Source organism: Sorex araneus, chromosome 4 (genome assembly GCF_027595985.1).
Source record: "Sorex araneus isolate mSorAra2 chromosome 4, mSorAra2.pri, whole genome shotgun sequence".
Lineage (NCBI taxonomy): Eukaryota > Metazoa > Chordata > Mammalia > Eulipotyphla > Soricidae > Sorex > Sorex araneus.
This window is the reverse complement of record NC_073305.1, coordinates 195,995,248-196,013,095: the sequence shown is the minus strand read 5'-3', so window position 1 is coordinate 196,013,095 and position 17,848 is coordinate 195,995,248.

The following is a 17,848-nucleotide window of genomic DNA, read 5'->3' as shown; positions in this document are numbered from 1 at the left end:
GTGACATTAGACTGCCACCTGCAAACCTCGGTGGAGAGGTCCTCACACCGTGATCCTGAACACACCAGATGCTCTGAAAGAGGATGGAATCAAAGAGCTGTCTCTCCCTTGGAGATAGAATGACCAGAACGACCAATGGCATGTCCGGACCATGGGAGATGACCCCCTCAAGATAAGGCTGATGAAAGTGACTTATAAGAACTATGGGAAGGGCATGGGTTATTCTCTGTTTCTGTATCTTCATAGTGAAAGCTGTAGAATGAGCCCCTTACCTGCCCCGGTTTTGGCACTGGGTAGTTTCTGATATTGAGACAGGTAGAATTAACCTTGATCTTTGCCAGTTATGACCCACGCTGAGATGCGTGTTTGTTCAGGGACCTACTGAGCCTATTGTAACCAGAACTATAGAGTGGCCTATTATACCACAGGTCAGCTGGAAGATCCCCTATACCAGGGACTCAACAAAACTTGACTTGCTTGCACGTAACCCCTTGCTTTTTCCCTTCCTATTTTGCCGATTCCAGTACTCCTGAATTGTGCTTAATGGTAAAGATTGTGCTACAGGTATCTTGTAATAGAAAGAGAACTGGGAGAGTCAACTTGTTTACTCTGATCCCATCCCACCTGGGACCCCTAGTACCCCTGCTTTTGTTCCTGACCATGGACCCCTTGCACCCTGAACAAGATGGTGGTCTTTGTTAAGGGTGGGATAAACACAGCACAGCTTATGGTTTTCAGGCAACAATGCTAATGAGCCTGTGGATGAGGATGATTTCTCAGTTTGAAACAGAAAAGGGGGAAGTGTTGGTCAAGGAGTGGGGCAGGAGCGACTCCATCATGCCTGGTTCCTGCTTCATATTTTGTTTTACTTAAACCTTTTTGTTTTTCTTAAAACCCCACTTCTCCCCCTTCCACGGGCCATCTGTAAGGGAAGGACAACTGGGCTGAAAACTCGGCCTTGGCAAGTCATTTCATAACCGCTATTCACTGTCTATAGAAGCCACCCGGACACAAGCAGGGTGGGTAGCTGCCAGGATGTTCTGAAAACATATCTAGATCACCTATCTGTAACTGCTCGTCTGTACTATTTGAAAGTATGTTTTCTTCTGAATTATGAAACTTGCATTTTCACTTATGATTTTGTTAAAATTCTTAAGTGCAAGCTATGACATAAGCACTGACTATAAAATTTGTGGCTTTTCCCTTGTCCGGGGTCTTGCTTGGGCCTGCATGCCTAGAAGCTTGACTCCAGCTAGCTGGCTTAATAAACTGCACTTGTGTGTTACATTACTGGCTGAAGTCTTTGTGCGGGTTCAGACAGGGGGAAATTATCGACACGGGCCCCTAACAGGGGCTCTCTCCGCCCTTGGAGAGTCCGCATTCTCTCTTACTCTCCATTCTCTCCCACTTTCTCTTCCTCCTTCCCTGAAAATACCCTCCAAATAAAATCTGTTCTACTTCACTGTTTGTCTACTTCTGAAATTCTTTTCTGTGATCGAGACAAGAACCCTGGAAACCCTGGGTCAGGCCCGGGACTGGCCTCTCCTTTCCTGCAAAGAGCAAATCCTCGCTCCAGCCTGAGTCCGTGGCTCTCCGAGAAATCAGGTGACGGAGGATCCATTCTCGTGCCAGAAGACCAAGCGGACTTCGGGTGTAGCCTGATTACCACCTGGAGGGGCTTTGGGGGGTGGGGGAACAGGGGTCTCAGACCCAGGCCGAGCAGGGGCTCATCGCAGAGTTTACGGGTCCTAGTCTTCCCAGTGGGTCCCAGGTGGCCTCTCCTGACTCATGTGAATCACTCGTGGGTCACAACAACACCGGGAGCTGCACTAACGTGCGAGGGGCGGGTTGGCCCTGGTGAGCACCTGGGGCTTCTGTGACTCGAATGTGGGGGTGGGGGCGCCTGGGAACGACTTGAGAACCCCAGGGCTGTCCCTGCAGTGGTCCAGCAACATGGCCAGGCCCCCGGGGGAGTGCTGCTGGTGGCCAGCCTGGCAGAGGGGGCTGTGGAGGGCGGGGCTGAGTCTGGAGACTGCAGTGCTCTCTCTGCTCGGTCCCAGCCCTCGAGTCCCTTGAGGTGGTCCCAGCAATGAGCCACCCTCCCCCGCTGCGGTGGGCGCGCTTCCTCTGCGTTTGTCCCCCCTTCTCATGATCCTTTGCTTAATTTGTTGTTGGATTTGGGGGTCACACCCAACTGTGCCCAGTGTCTGCTCCGGGCTGTGCTCAGGAAAGGCCCCAGGGTCAGCCGCGTCCAAGGCCACTGCCTCAACTCCTGGGCCATCTCTCTGCTCCCCTCCCCCACATTGTTTTTGTGTGTGTTTGGGTTTAAGGCTTATCTAGTGCTCGGGGGTTTCTCCAGGCAGTGCTCACAGGACCTTATGATACCAGGGGCTGAATCCAGGGCTCCTGCGTGCCAGGCCTGCGTTCCAGCACACCGAGCCATCTCTCAGCCCCCTGCTCAATCTTGACCTTAGCACATCCCTGTTCCTGGGGCTCACCCTGATGCTGGCTGACCTGCCCCCACCCGCCGACAACACGCCGTGGTTCCCCCACCCCCACCCAGTGCTCTCTGCACCAGGCGCTGAGCTAATCAGGCTGATTACGGCTCAGGTGCAGCTCGGCTCTCCTGGCTCCCACACACAGTAAATTTCCTCAGCCGCCAGCCTGCTCCCTGCGGGCCTCTTGGCCAGGCAGCCACCAGCCACAGGCTGCTGCTGTCTCATGGCCCATGAATCAGGCCTGAGTGGCCGGCACAGAACCCCCCAGTACGCGGCAGCAGAGCGCTGTGTCCTGGCGCCCCCGTACTGGTGGCCCGTGGCCTTCTCCGCACCCAGCCCCAACCGCCGACCTGAGGCCGGGCCACAGCCTCAGAAACCATGTTCCTCTGGCCACAGCCTGGAACGGGCCTCGGACTTCCAGCCTCTCTGTTCTGAAAAGGTGCCCTGAAGAGGAGGAGGAGGAGGAGGAAGGAGGAAGGAAACCGGATCAGATCAGGAATCCCAGAGCCCCCAGGGACAGAGAAAGAGGCCTGCTGGCTGCTCCTTCAGTCTTGATCTGGAATATTCCAGAGAGGGAGGGGCAGTGGCAGGGAAAGGGGCAGCCTGAACCCCAGGTAGTAGAGGGACAAGACATTTTGTGAATTTTTGTTTGTTTGGGGTCACCCAATGATGCTAGGGGTTACTCCTAGCTCTGCACTCATGAATTACTCCTGGCAGGCTCGGGGGACCCTATGGGATGCTGAGGATTAAACCTGAGTTGACTGTAAGCGAGGCAAACGCCCTCCCTGCCAGACTATTGCTCCTAAGCTGAGGATTTTGACAAGAGGTGTTTTTAAACTTGAGAATGGTAATTACTGGGCATTTTCTCTTGGACTCGGCAAAGGAACGGCCCAAAGGAGCAAAAGCGGGAACTGGGGATATTCCCTCAGGGAATGGGGTGGGCAGGAAAGGACCTGGCGGAAGGTCCATTTGGGCGTGGGATGTGCTGGGACTTTGACATGGGCGGGACTCCTTTTTTTTTTTTCATTTTTGGGTCACAGCCATTGATGCTCAGGGGTTACTCCTGGCTCTGCACTTGGGAATTACTCCTGGCAGTGCTGAGGGGCCCTATGACTCCTACACACACAGGCAGTGAGACGCGGTACTCCTGAATTTCCACAATGCTGTAAGATTCTTTTAAAAAGAGAAAAATCTTTCAAATACAGGGGCTGGAGCAATTTACCTTGCACACCTCTGACCTGGGTTTGATTCCTGGCGCCACACAGGGTTCCCCCAAGTCTGGCAGGAGTGATGCCTGAGCACAGAGAGAGGAGTCTGCCCTGAGCACAGCCAGGTGTGGTCCCAAACCCAAAAATACATATACACATTTTATAAATCTTGTGGCGACGAGCCTCAACTCTGGTTTAACGAGTGCAAACAGCCTGGGAAGTGGGGGCGGTGTCAGACCCATGGGGAGCAAAGCCCTTGGGATCAGGACAAATGTGTCTTGTGACTATCCTGTAACAGTGGGAAGACAGAATGTTGGGGTCTCTCCTCATTTTTGTGTCACCCATCACACAATGTGACAGTATTGGGGTGTAATAAGGTCGTGAGGTTGGGGCCTAATGGCTGAATGACGCCCTCCTAGGGCACCCCCAGGCCTCCCCGAGGAGGGCAGTGAGGGGAGGTGGGGTGAGAACCCCTGTGTCAGCTCTCACCAGGCACCCCCACCTCTCAGCAGCCACCGATTCTGATCTTCCTGTCCCAAAAGCCTTGAGAAATTAATATTCATTATTCAAAAAAGCTGTCAATCCTGTGATATTGTGTTATAGCAGCTCCAATGGGCTCAGAGAGTACGTTCTAGATTCTGGGATGATGGCCCTGAGCTCAAGGGCACGCCCGAGCACCAGGACTGCCTATGGGCGTTCCCCTGTCCACCAGGGGGCAGCAGAGCTCCAGCTCAATCCCAGCTGCTGGTTGCGGTGTAGAGAGATGCCCTGGATGGAATTTATCCCCAGCTCCGGAGCAAAAGGGCTCAGCAGACAGAGTCGCAGGGCACAACTCAGAAACAGTCTGGCCCGCTTTCAATGGCCGAATATTATCCCTCCCGTTTCCTTTTCTTTGGGGGCCATCCCTGGTGCTCAGGTCTGATTCCTGGCTCTGTGCTCGGGGATCACTCCTGGTGAGGCTTGGGGAGATCACAGGAGGTGCCGAGATCAAACCCAGGCCCGCTGCACACAAGGCAAGCTCCTGACTCCTCTTGGGCCCCAAATCCCCTCCACTCAGTTTTAACCCAAGAAGTGGATGTAGTAGCTGTAGAGAGAACCCAGACCCCTCCAGGTTCTCATCACCCCCAAAAAAACCCAGGGGTCAGAGAGAGAACACAGAGGCTAAGTCACCTGTGTGCGTGCGGCCAACCCAAGTTCAACCCCAGCACCACACATTGGTCCCCTGAGCACCATCAGGTGTGGTCGCTGTGTACAGAGTGAGGGATGTCCCCTGAACACCAAACAATAAAGGAAAAGGTACAGGAAAAAATCCCATTTCTGGACAAAGAATTTTCTCTGTCTCAGGAGCGAGTAAGCCCAGAATCTAGGGAGTGTGGAGTGGATGCCGCCTTCTGGGTGTCCAGGTGGGCTAGGGAGCACGGGCGGATGGACACTTCCGGGCTTCCAGGAGGCCAGACTCGGGCACGCCCTCTCCCAGGGACAGAGGAGCCTGGCAGGTGAGGAAGAGGAACAGGAGCTGCACCAGAAGGCAACTGGAGAAAAAGGCTTGGAACCACGAAAACTCCATGCAATTGCTTGCTACCGGACATCTGGCATGATTATGACGTCCAAATAAATCCAATAATTAAGACCCTTAAACGTAAAAATAATCAGGGCCTGTAATAAATGATCAGAGGAAATGCTATTGATTCATTTTTCATTAAGGCGGAAAGGAGTGAATCTTCAGAAGGCTGGTGCTTGCCCAGCTGCAAAGCAGCTTTCAAGTGGGCAAGCCTTGGAGCTGTCCTTGGTCCTGAAACGATTCTGAAAACTGCTGACAGCACGGGCCCTGTCTCTTCCGCTGTGAGAAAAGCGTGTATTGTCTTTCACGGGCTTTCTGCTAAATGCCTTCACTTGAAAGAGTCCAGCAAGCTTATCCCAACAGAAGTTTCTTTATTCCAACAGCTTTGCGCAGGACTCTTTGCTTTAACATGATTGCATCTTTATATGGGGTCTCCTGATGCTGATCTGCAAAGAGAGAGGGGACCAAGTGAAAGCAGGGTGCGGGGGCTACCTGGGATTTGGAAGCACCTGAGGCTGGGTCTGGAGGATGAAGCTAAGAGCGAATCAGCTCTGTGTACCCCTCCCCCCACCAACCTCTGCCTGGGGATTTCCAGGTGTCCTGACTATGGAGTTCAGTTTTCCCCTCGCCCTGTCTAGAGAGAATCCATCACTCTGGATGGTATGCCCCACCAGCTCACTCTGCGACTGTATTTCCCCTGCCTGAAAATAATCATCTAGTTCCAAATAATCCCAAGTGGTAATCAAGGCATGATCACGATTTCCAAAGGACCAGGTGTGGGAGCCAGAGCCATAGCACAGTGGGGAGGGCCTTGCACATGGCCAACCTGGGTTCGATCCAAAATCCCCGGCATCCCATATGGTCCCCAGATCACTGCCAGAAGTAATTCCTGAGTGCAGAGTCAGGACATCACCAGGTGTGGCCCGCAAAGCCAAAACAAACAACAAAAGAAACCCAAAGGACCACATGTGGATGGCATGACAGAGGACATAACTCTGTCGTCTTCTACTCAGGCTGCCCTTGCTGCTGAAAGGGGCTGGCACTTCTACATCTCTAGAATTCATTGCCAGGACAGAGACAATACAGAGAATTAATTCTTATTCTTCTTCCTTTTTTTCTTTCTTCCTTTTTCCCCATTGGGCCATACTTAGCTATGCTCAGGGGTGACTCCTGGCTTTGCATTCAGGGATAACTTCTGGTGGTGCTTGAGGAACCATACAGGATGTCAGGATAGAACCCAGGTTGGTCACATGTGAGGTAAACACCCTCCCCGCTGTACTATCACTCCAGCCTCAATATAAAGGATCAAGGGACCAGTTCCGAGATTCCTAGGAAAGTGTGGTGAATATGGAACATTGCTTGAGATAACCACCCTAGGTTTGTTGAAAAAATCAAGGAGCAGAGACATAGACAGAAGGGATGGCTCTTGCCTTACATGTGGATGGTCCGGGTTCCATCTCCACCACCACATATGATTCCCCGAGCCCTGCCAGGAGTGATCCTTGGCACGGAGCTAAAAGGAAACCCTAAGCACTAGGTATGGCCCCAAAGCAAACAAAAGAAAGGCAGCATATTAAAAAGGTAAGAGCCAGTGGTAGATAAACTAGCCAAACAAAAATGGGTGAATCTGGGGCTTGGAGAGAGAGAGCAGGTGGGTGCTGGAGAGTGGGGAGGGTGTTTGCCTTGCACAGAGCCAACCCAGCACCCCATATGTTTCTCTGAGCCAAGACAGGAGTGATCCCTGAGTGCAGAGCCAGGAGTCAGCCCTGAGCACCACTGGGTGCACCTTGCACTCCACCCAATTCTAAACATCAGAGATGTTCTGGGGCTCATTGGTAAAATGGTACTGGATTAGCTGCGATACCTGGGAAGCAGGAATCTCACTGGGGAGAGCGATGTTTGGTGGAGGTGGGAGGGTGCAAGATACTAGGAATCAAGGATCGTCGTATTTGCACCAACTTTCAAATAATTCAGCTGAGCTTGTAGCCATGCACAGAGGCCAGGACTCATGTCCATGAAAAGGAACACGAGCCAGTAATATTTATCTACCATTTACAGATGGGAAACTGACCCAGGGTCTTCACCCCACTGATCCAACAGGGCAGAGAAATGTTTCCTATACAATTATTTATTGTTTAATTTTTTTTTACTTTTTGAGTCACACCAGAAATGCTCACGGGTTACTCCTGGCTCTGCACTCAGGAATCACTCCTAGCGGTGCTCAGGGGACCATACAGGATGCCGGGATGGAAACAGGTCAGCCGCATGCCCCGAAATCGCCCTCCCCACTGTGCTATGGCTCCAGCTCTGCCTGTTTGATTAGTTTGAAATTTTACAGGAATTTGAAAGTTTAGCTAAACGACATGGCCATCAGGGACACATTTGGAAGGACAAAGAAAGTTCTAGCCCTAGAAATCCAGGGCTCAGGGCAGCAGATTTCTCCCGCCCTTCAGCTTCCCTTCCCCACCTGCTGCCCCAAGTCCCGACCCTTTCCAGGAAGGTCTGGCAGACCCCCTCACTAGCTCACCATGGGCCTGACCCAGCACCCAAGGGGGATTCCACAGGGGGAGGGAGCTGAGCCCTGGGGAGCCCAGAGTCCCCCACGGGCACATCTCACCTGATTCCCAGAGTGCATGAGGCTCGTGTTGGCCTGGAAGCTGTTCATGGGGTTCATGGGGATGTCCCACTGGGGTCCTGGATTAGGGAAAGTGCCACAAATACAAAATGAGGATAAGGGTCATCTGCCCGCCACCCACACTAGGTCCCAGCCTGGTCCAGAAAGCCTGCAAATGTCTCTGCAACAGTGAGGCTGGGTGCCAGGCAATTTCCCATCCGACACACCTGAAAATTCAGGAAAAAAGCCCTCTGTGCTACTGGATCCATTAATTTACCCTTTCGGTCTTACCCAGATTTTTGCTTTCTGTTTTTAGAAACCGTGTTAACAGGGCCTAAAAGTGCGTGTGTGTATGTGTTTGTATGTGTGTGTGTGTGTGGTGTGTGTGTGCGTGTTGTGGGGGGTGTGGCATTTGGGCCGCACAGCAAGGCTCATGGGTTAATCCTGGCTCTGTGCTCAGCTGTGACCCCTGTGGAGCTTGGATATCTGTACCAGAGACTGGACCCGGGTTGGCCACGTGTCAGGCAAGTGCCTTCAGCCCTGGGCTCTCCCGCCGTCTTTTCCCTCCTCTTGAGTCTCCCTAAGCAATTTCCAGAGCACTAAACTTACAAAGCCACGTCCAGAGACTCGGGTAAGCCCCACCTGCCCCAGTCTCAGCCTGTCCCACTTGTGGGGTGAGGAGAAGCCCCCAAGCAGTGCCCTCACAGCAGATCAAGGGAGCCGAGTCCAGGATTCCCTCCTCCTGGGCCCCGCCGGAGCCAGTGGTGAAAAATAAAGCTGCAGGTGTGGCCCCAAAGGGCTCCTTGAACCCCCTGGGTGCCCTCTCCCCCCATTCATGTCATAGCGGATCCCAGGTACCTTCAGATGACTCAAAGCCCATATTCTGGAAGGATCTAGGCTCTGATGGGTCATCTTCAGCTCTCCACTTGTCCATCTGAGCCTCTCTGGCCTTGTGTCTGTGGTGGGAAATGGCAGAGGGAGGACAAGAGGGTCGGGGAGAGGCCGGAGATGGGGCAGGGAGGACAGGGCTGGGGGCACTGCCCACCTTCTGACTTCCATCTTGGAATGCAGCATGAGGCTCAGGAGCGTGATCACCAGCGCCAGCACGAACACCACGGCCGTGGCCACCAGCCCGTACACCAGGGTCTTGGAGGTGCTTTTCTCGCAGGCGGCCCCGCTGTACCAGTGCGTGTCTGTGTCCGTGCAGCTGGAGGAGAGGAGAAGCCGGGTCAGGCCAGCAAGAGCCCTCGGAAACGGACCAGGTTCAGCTGCCATGGGACAGGCGGGGGCGCACACAGGCTTTGGGTTCCGAACCCCAGAACCTGGAGCTGTCGTCCAGCTGTACCCAGGTCTTGGGCCCCTACAGTGGCCCACTTCCGGCCACGTTAACCATTGCTCTCTCTAGCCTCCCTGGCTTGCAGGGGCACCCCCTCCACCACCCCTGCCCCACAGCACCCCCCACTGCCTCTGAGACGCCCCTTATCTCTGGAGATGCCCCTATTTTCCCTTTCTGCGCTCACTTGTCAAAAGCCTCTTCCAGGAAGCCTTCCTGGAGTAATCTCTCTTGGGTGTGTGTTTCATCTTTCACCGGAGGCTATACTCCGGTGGTGCTAGGGTATGGGGATAGGGGGAGGGGGGCAGGGCATACCCAGAGGTGCTAAGATAAGGGCAGTTCCTGATGGCTCAGTGTACAGCGGGGCGGGGAGGGCAGGGGTGCGTACCAGGAACACACCCCATGGCGCCGGGGGACGGGGCTCTTGTGCTGGGACCAAACTCAGGACCTGGAACATGCTGGCCATTGTGCGTGCTCCCCTGAGTGCCCGTCCAGTCTTTGGTCCAGCCCCCTTGGGGAAGCCCCGCCCACTTCCAGTGGCCAGCCTGAGGCCCAGCGGGATGGGACACCTACTAGCACTGCGGGCCGCTGCGCTCCAGCATGCACTTCCCTCGGTTGCAGTTCACCGAGCGGTTGAAGCCGGGGGTGCAGAGGCTGATGCAGGTAGGTTTATTGTCCTTGTAGTCCGTGTAGAAGAACTTAGCCAGCTCTGTACCAACTTTCGCCTTGCATTCACCTGCGGGAGAAGGGGTCAGGCAGGGCAGGGGGCGCACTGCCCAATCCTGACTCCCACAGCCTCCCAGACTGTGCCCTCCACCCCCATGCCCGCCCTGTCACTCACTGTCAGGGTCATAGCTGTAGTTGAGGTTCTGGCTCACGCTGAGGCCGTCGTTACTGAGACACAGCTTACCTGTCGCTGCCAAAGGACAAATGCCACGTGGAGGTGCCACTTCCTCCCTGTCGCCAGGCCCAGCCCCTCTCCCCACCCCCAGAGCCGGGGCACAGACCCCGGACAGGGGGCGCCCAGGAGAGAGTCCGTCGGCCCAGAGGACCAGCCTAGGGCTTACACGTGCAGTTGGCACTAGTGCTGGCGCTGGTGATCTTCTTCTCCACTGTCTTCGTCATATTCTTCAAGACTTCCTTGAAGTCCTGCGTGAAGTTGGTCTGGAGGAGAACTTCGTGCTGTACCTTCACACTGCCCTTCCTGCCCAAGAGGGGAGTCCAGGGAAGTCCTGGGGCTGCCGGCAGGTTACCTCCCTCACCCCTCCTGGGACGGGGGTGGGGTTGGGGGTGGAGGGAATGATTTCTTTCTCTCTTTTTATTTGGGTGAGGAATTTGGGGCACACCAGCCATGGCTCACTCTTGGGGACGTGGGGACCCCCATGGGGTGCAAGGCAGACCTTGACCACTCTACTGTGGCCTCAGACCCTTGCACAACCCTTCCCCAGGCTCCCATCATGGTCTGCGGGGGGTGTGAGTGGGGGGGAGCTTGCAGGGGAATCTCAGAAGCACCAGGATGGGGGAAGGGTTGGGCTCCAGAGTCCCTCAATGTCTCTAGATGAAGCCAAGCAGAAGGGGCAGCTATTGGCCAGGGGTCTGTTAGGGTGGGAGGTGCAGCAGGTACCAGCAGTGGGGGTCAAATCACGCATGTGTGTGCGTGTGTGTGGATGCATCTGTGTGCACATGCACGTGTGTGTTTGTGTGCGTGTGCACCTGTGCCTCTGTGTGTGCCTGTGTGTGTGCTTGTGTGTGTGTGCGCACACACATGTGGATGTCTGGGTGTGTGGGTATGTGCGTGTGAGGCTCGTCCACCACAGGGTCAATTCTAAGAGGAATTCCGGTCCTGGAAAGAGGCAGGTTCCAGCCCAGGAGAAGCCAAATCAGAAATGCCATTGAGGTGCATATGCTGCCTGAGCCCATGTGCTGCTTGTGCCCATGTGGCCGAACACATGTGGTGCCCAAGCACATCTGTCGCCCGCATCTCCCCCCTTGAGATGTGTACTTTCATGCTTTTGTATCCAGTGCTAGGATGTGTGTAGAGCTTCCTCCACCCTTGAAGAAGCCCGCGTTCTTTCTTGAGCGCATTACTCCTACTGTTTTTTCTTTTCCACTTATCCCTTCCTCCTTCCCTCAGAAACCTCTAAATAAAATCTATTTACTTCGGGGCCGGAGTGATAGCACAGCAGGTAGGGAGTTTGCCTTGCACGCAGCCAACCCGGGTTCTATCCCCGGCATCCCATATGGTCCCCCAAGCACTGCCAGGAGTAATTCCTGAGTGCAAAGCCAGAAGTAACCCCTGAGCATCGCTGGGTGTGACCCAAAAAGCAAAAAAAAAAAAAATCTATTTACTTCAAAAAAAAAAAAGAAATGCCCTCGAGTCACGTGCTTCTGGGACAGGCACCTACAGGACTCAGAACCCAGCCCAGCCTCCTGGTTTCCTGATTCCTAGAAGGAAAAGACCCCTCCTGCAGGCTGCCCTCCCAGCTCTGCTCAGAGGATGAAATTCACACAGCAGATGCAGGGAGGTGGGGGGCAGGGAAATAGACTCCGGATCATCCAGACTCACGGGCCTGACTGTTGGAGTCACTGCACGGGGCCGGGGCCCAGGTGAGGCTAACACTCGCACAGAGGTGGCCGGAGGGTGGGGACAGATGTCAAGGCTCTTTGCCTGCTGAGACTGACCCGGGTTCAGTCCCCAGCCTCGTTTGGGTGGTTCCCTGACGCAGAGCCAAGAGTAAGCCCTGAGCATCCCTGGGTGTGGCCCAACCCCCCCTCCAGAGTGGAGACCCCATGACATCACGACTGGCCCTGGGTTTGGTCACTGTCCTTACAGGTCCCAGGGTCCCCTGTACTCTGCCTTCCATGCCCCGAGTGCTCACCGCAGTGTGCCCCAACGACCGACTTTCTGTCCCTACTCCAGGAGGCGGGAGGCCCTGGGAGTTTTCTCTGCAGCGAGACCAGGAGCAGACTGGCCCCCGGGACACTGGTTTCCTGTCAGCGCTGGGGGAGGAGCCGAAAGGGGTCTGGACGGGTTCTGTGCTCAGGAGGGGGTACCAGCTATTCATGGTCCAAGGCAAAGACCTACTTTGGAAGGTGGGAAGGGCACCCCAAGAAGGAGCCTCGTGGGGGCAACCCCTGAGAGCTCTGTGGTGACAGCATGAAGAAAGTGGCGCCCACCACACCCGCCTACCCGCCCTTCCCAGTCCCGGCACTCACGATAATTGTATAATTCTGACTCCTCTGTACCCCTCAGTTCCGTTATAAATAGCATCCATCTGTAGGGAGGGGGGTGTTATTTTAGAGGCCCGGCCTCAGAATCCCGGGCCACTGCGGCCTCTGACCCTGGCCCTGACCCTGCTCTCGTCCTGTCTCCAGCCTGACCCCTGACCTCACCTCTAACCCGCTCCCTATCCCTGATCCCGGCCCAAGCCCTGACCCCATCCCTGGCCCTGACCCAGCCCTGACCCTGCCCTCCCCCTCCCCAGCAGCTCGTCCTCCCTGGCCAGCACTGAGGGGGGCTGACCCTCCCCACCTGGTGCTCCCCACCCACCACCTCACCTGCTTGGTGAATGTCTTATTGAACTTGCAGAATTCATCAGAATTCGTATCTTCTAGTTTTTCATTGAACTCCTCCTGCACCTTCAAGGTCACTTCTACCTGGGCCTCGACAATATCAGGGGGGGGCTCTGCGGGTCAGACAAGAAACCTGGGGTGAGCCCAGCACCCCTGCCGAACCCAGCCCCCCACACCTGTGGCTCACGCACGCAGTTGGATGTCCGCAACGACGTCCTCGCAGCGGGGGCCCGTGTAGGGGTCGGGGCACACACACTGGCCATCGATCCAGTGGCCTCCATTCTCGCAGAACGGGTTCTCCTGCACCTTGTGCTCACACTGCTTCCCCTCGAAGCCGTAGGGGCAGCGGCAGTGGGTCCCGTTCCACTTCCCGTTGTTTTGGCAGGGGTCTGCAGGAAACAGGAAGGTCCAGACACGCCCACGGCCAACGTAGCCACACCTGACCCGCCCAGACCCCATCTTAGAGGGAGGGGAGAGGCCACAGAGGCCAACCTGAACCTGGTCCAAGACAATGCCCCCCTCTCCTGTGCTTTAACTGCACCAAAAAAACAAGGCAGGGGAAGTCGGTACCGAGGGAGCTGGGGGTGGTAGGGGGGGGTGTCTAGAATAGTCTGAGCGCGGGGCTGTCTGAGCATCTGGGGCCCAGCCAGCAGGGACAGGCCCTCGCCTTCCATGCCTGCCCCCCAGCAGCGCGTCTGAGGCCTCGGCTGTCCCGTTTATCCCATTTCCCTGCTGGGCAGGGAGGTGGCCTTGTAGCTCCAGTACCCTGACCACCTGCCCGCCAGGCCTAATCTCTGTTCCCACTTTCTCTTGGGGTGGAGCCATAGCACAGTGGGAGGGGCCTGCCTTCTACGCCGCTGACCTGGGTTCAACCCCCCTACCCCATCCGGTTCCCCAAGCTCCGCCAGGAGTGGGCCCTGGGCACAGAGCCAGGGGTAAGCCCAGAGCACCACAGAGTGTGATCCAGACACCAACCCCCCAGAGGCCAGTATTCCAGAAGCTGGGGTCACCTCGGTGGCCTGGCCCCCCACCGTCTCCCGCTCTGCAGACTCGCTGCTTACGTCACATCAGGGAGTCTGTCTCGGGGGGGGGGGGAACCTGGCACCTGACTCAGTCCCGCCACTTCGCCTTGGTGCCGAACACAGGGAGCACCAGGCACAGGAAGGCCAGGAGGACAGTCTCTCCTCGAGGGGTTATCCCAGTCTGCAGCCTCAGGCATTGGCTTTCTGGGAAAGTAGGGCCCATCACCAAGCCACGTTCAATCACCCCATTTCTCCCCAGCACCCCTCTCCCACCCAACCAAGATCTGAGAGTTCAGCAAGTCAGAGACAGAGAGAGACAGAGCCAGAGAGAGAGACAGAGATGAGACAGAGACAGAGAGAGACAGAAATGAGACAGAGATAGAGAGAGACAGAGATGAGGCAGAGAGAGACAGAGACAGAGCTGGGACAGAGATGAGACAGAGACAGAGAGAGTCAGAGACAGAGCTATACAGAGCTGCGGCATCAGCCGAATGGCAGCTGCTAAAGCTCTTCCTTTCCTCCCCCTCCAGCAGACGGGACGGGGATGCCCTGCAGATACGTCTCGGCGTATCTGCACTTGCCCAAAGTCAAGAAACTTTAATTACTTTCAGGTAATTAAATGTTTTTTGGTTTTTGTTTTGATTTGGTTTGGTTTGGGGTCACACCCGACTCTGCTCACAGCTTACTCCTGGCTCCATGCTCAAGGATCACTCCTGACCATATCCAGGTGGCCACATGCAAGGCCAGTGCCTTAACTGCTGTGCTCTCTCTCCAGCCCCAGCTAATTAAGTGCTTATTAACCGCTGTGCTGGGCATGGAACCGAGGTCCTCCTACCAGAAGTTCTCCCCTCCCTTCCTCCCTCCCTCCCTCCCTCCCTTCCTTCCTTCCTTCCTTCCTTCCTTCCTTCCTTCCTTCCTTCCTTCCTTTCTTTCTTTCTTCCTTCCTTCTTCCTTCCTTCCCTCCTTCCTTCCTCCTTTTCTCCCTCCCTCCCTTCCTTCCTTTCTTTCTTTATTTTCAATGTCCAGGGCAAACTCCTGATTCTGTGCTCAGAAACCACTCTTGGCAGTGGCCAAGGGACCATGCCTGGTGCCAAGGAGTAAACCTGGATTGGCTGTGTGAAAGGCAAGCACCTTCTCTGCTGTACCCTGTCCCTGCCCTGAGCATACCCATCCTTTCCAAAGATTCTGGAGATCAGATCCAGGGGGTGACTCAGTTGTAGGGCGTCTGTCTTGCGCACGTGAGGCTCTGGGTTCCGAACCCAAACCACAGACACAGAATAACATGGCCTCCCCCGGGCGTGGCTGATGCTGTCCTGCTGACCTACCCCACCCGCACGTGCTTGCTCTCTCAGGCAGAGAATCAAAAGGCCCCAGGCAGAGAACCAGGACTGACTGTGCTGCACAGGATATGTGAGGTCTCTCATATGCAAGATTGTGACAGTGTAGGAGTTGGTGTGAAGTGGGCAGGCCCGATCCTAATCAGAGTAATGAGAAGTGGAGACAGCGCTGGCGTCTCCACAGGGAGAGGATGCTATGAGACAGGACGAACAGGGTGGTGGAGATAGAGTTCAGGGCTGGTAAGTGAGCCATAAGTTTCTACTCTGCTAACTTCTCTGAAGACGAGATGGAGCAAAAGAGGAGTGAACAGTGGTGAGAAAGGAGTGACAGGTAGAGAGAAATAGCATAGGAAATTTCCTCAGCTTCGAAACTCCGCACTTAGGCAGGAGAAAATCCAACCAAAAATCACAACAAAGGAGAAAATGCCACTGAAGACCCCTAAATGAGTGAAATAATGGCAGACAAATAAGAGGCTATGCGCTTGCAGGGCTAAGGGAAAGAACAGGGCTGCTTGCTGGCAGTTGAGGTGTCAGGGCAGAGCCAGGCACTATGAGACAAAAAAAGTTGAGTGAGAGCTCGTGGGCAGTGTGCAAAAAAGCATCAGTCTGGAAGAGGTGAGCTAGTGTGATGGAGGAGGCACTAGCCTTGGGACCCCTCACCCCATCAGGAGGCAGATTTCATTCGACTTGACTTACTTTGTGTAGTAATAGGAGCTGCAGTTGTGGTGACCTGGGCCTTGGGGGTGGAACTGGCAAGAGAAGTGGTTGTCTCAGTGATTGTCGGTGAAGAGGAGCCACTGGATGTCGAGCTGGGAGTACTGGTCTCTGTGGGGGTCACTGAAGGGGTCGTGGTTGTCGAGTCAGATATGGTGGTGGGTGTGGAGGTCTCCGTGGCCGTGGTTGTGGATTCGGAAGTGGCGGTGGGTGTGGAGGTCTCCGTGGTCGTGGTTGTCGATTCAGAAGTGGCGGTGGGTGTGGAAGTCTCCGTGGCCGTGGTTGTCGAGTCGGATATGGTGGTGGGTGTGGAGGTATCCGTGGCCGTGGTTGTCGATTCAGAAGTGGCAGTGGGTGTGGAGGTCTCCGTGGCCGTGGTTGTCGATTCAGAAGTGGCGGTGGGTGTGGAGGTCTCCGTGGCCATGGTTGTCGATTCGGAAGTGGCAGTGGGTGTGGAGGTCTCCGTGGCCGTGGTTGTCGATTCAGAAGTGGCGGTGGGTGTGGAGGTCTCCGTGGCCATGGTTGTCGATTCGGAAGTGGCAGTGGGTGTGGAGGTCTCCGTAGCCGTCGTTGTCGATTTGGAAGTGGCGGTGGGTGTGGAGGTCTCTGTGGCCGTGGTTGTCGATTCGGAAGTTCCGGTGGGTGTGGAGGTCTCTGTGGCCGCGGTTGTCGATTCGGAAGTGGCAGTGGGTGTGGAGGTCTCCGTGGCTGTAGTTGTCGATTTGGAAGTGGCAGTGGGTGTGGAGGTCTCCGTGGCTTTGGTTGTCGATTCAGAAGTGGCGGTGGGTGTGGAGGTCTCCGTGGCCGTGGTTGTCGAGTCCGAAGTGGCGGTGGGTGTGGAGGTCTCCGTGGCTTTGGTTGTCGATTCCGAAGTGCCGGTGGGTGTGGAGGTCTCCGTGGCCGTGGTTGTCGATTTGGAAGTGGCAGTGGGTGTGGAGGTCTCCGTGGCTTTGGTTGTTGAGTCAGATGTGGCGGTGGGTGTGGAGGTCTCTGTGACCGTGGTTGTCCATTCGGAAGTGGTGGTGGGTGTGGAGGTCTCTGTGACCGTGGTTGTCGATTTGGAAGTGGCGATGGGTGTGGAGGTCTCCGTGGCCGTGGTTGTCGATTCAGAAGTGGCGGTGGTTGTCGATTTGGAAGTGGCAGTGGGTGTGGAGGTCTCCGTGGCTTTGGTTGTCGATTCAGAAGTGGCGGTGGGTGTGGAGGTCTCCGTGGCCGTGGTTGTTGATTTGGAAGTGGCAGTGGGTGTGGAGGTCTCCGTGGCTTTGGTTGTTGAGTCAGATGTGGTGGTGGGTGTGGAGGTCTCCGTGGCTTTGGTTGTCGATTCGGAAGTGGCAGTGGGTGTGGAGGTCTTCGTGGCCGTGGTTGTCGATTCGGAAGTGGTGGTGGTTGTGGAGGTCTCCGTGGCCGTGGTTGTCGATTTGAAAGTGGTGGTGGGTGTGGAGGTCTCCGTGGCTTTGGTTGTTGAGTCAGATGTGGCGGTGGGTGTGGAGGTCTCCGTGGCTTTGGTTGTCGATTCGGAAGTGGTGGTGGTTGTGGAGATCTCCGTGGCTGTGGTTGTCGATTTGGAAGTGGTGGTGGTTGTGGAGGTCTCCGTGGCTTTCGTTGTCGATTCGGAAGTGGCAGTGGGTGTGGAGGTCTTCGTGGCCGTGGCTGTCGATTTGGAAGTGGTGGTGGGTGTGGAGGTCTCCGTGGCCGTGGTTGTGGTGGGTTTGGTGGTCTTCGTGGCCGTGGTTGTCGATTTGGAAGTGGTGGTGGGTTTGGTGGTCTTCGTGGCCGTGGTTGTCGATTCAGAAGTGGCGGTGGGTGTGGAGGTCTCTGAGGCTTTGGTTGTCGATTTGGAAGTGGTGGTGGGTGTGGAGGTCTCCGTGGCTTTGGTTGTTGAGTCAGATGTGGCGGTGGGTGTGGAGGTCTCCGTGGCTTTGGTTGTCGATTTGGAAGTGGTGGTGGTTGTGGAGATCTCCGTGGCTGTGGTTGTCGATTTGGAAGTG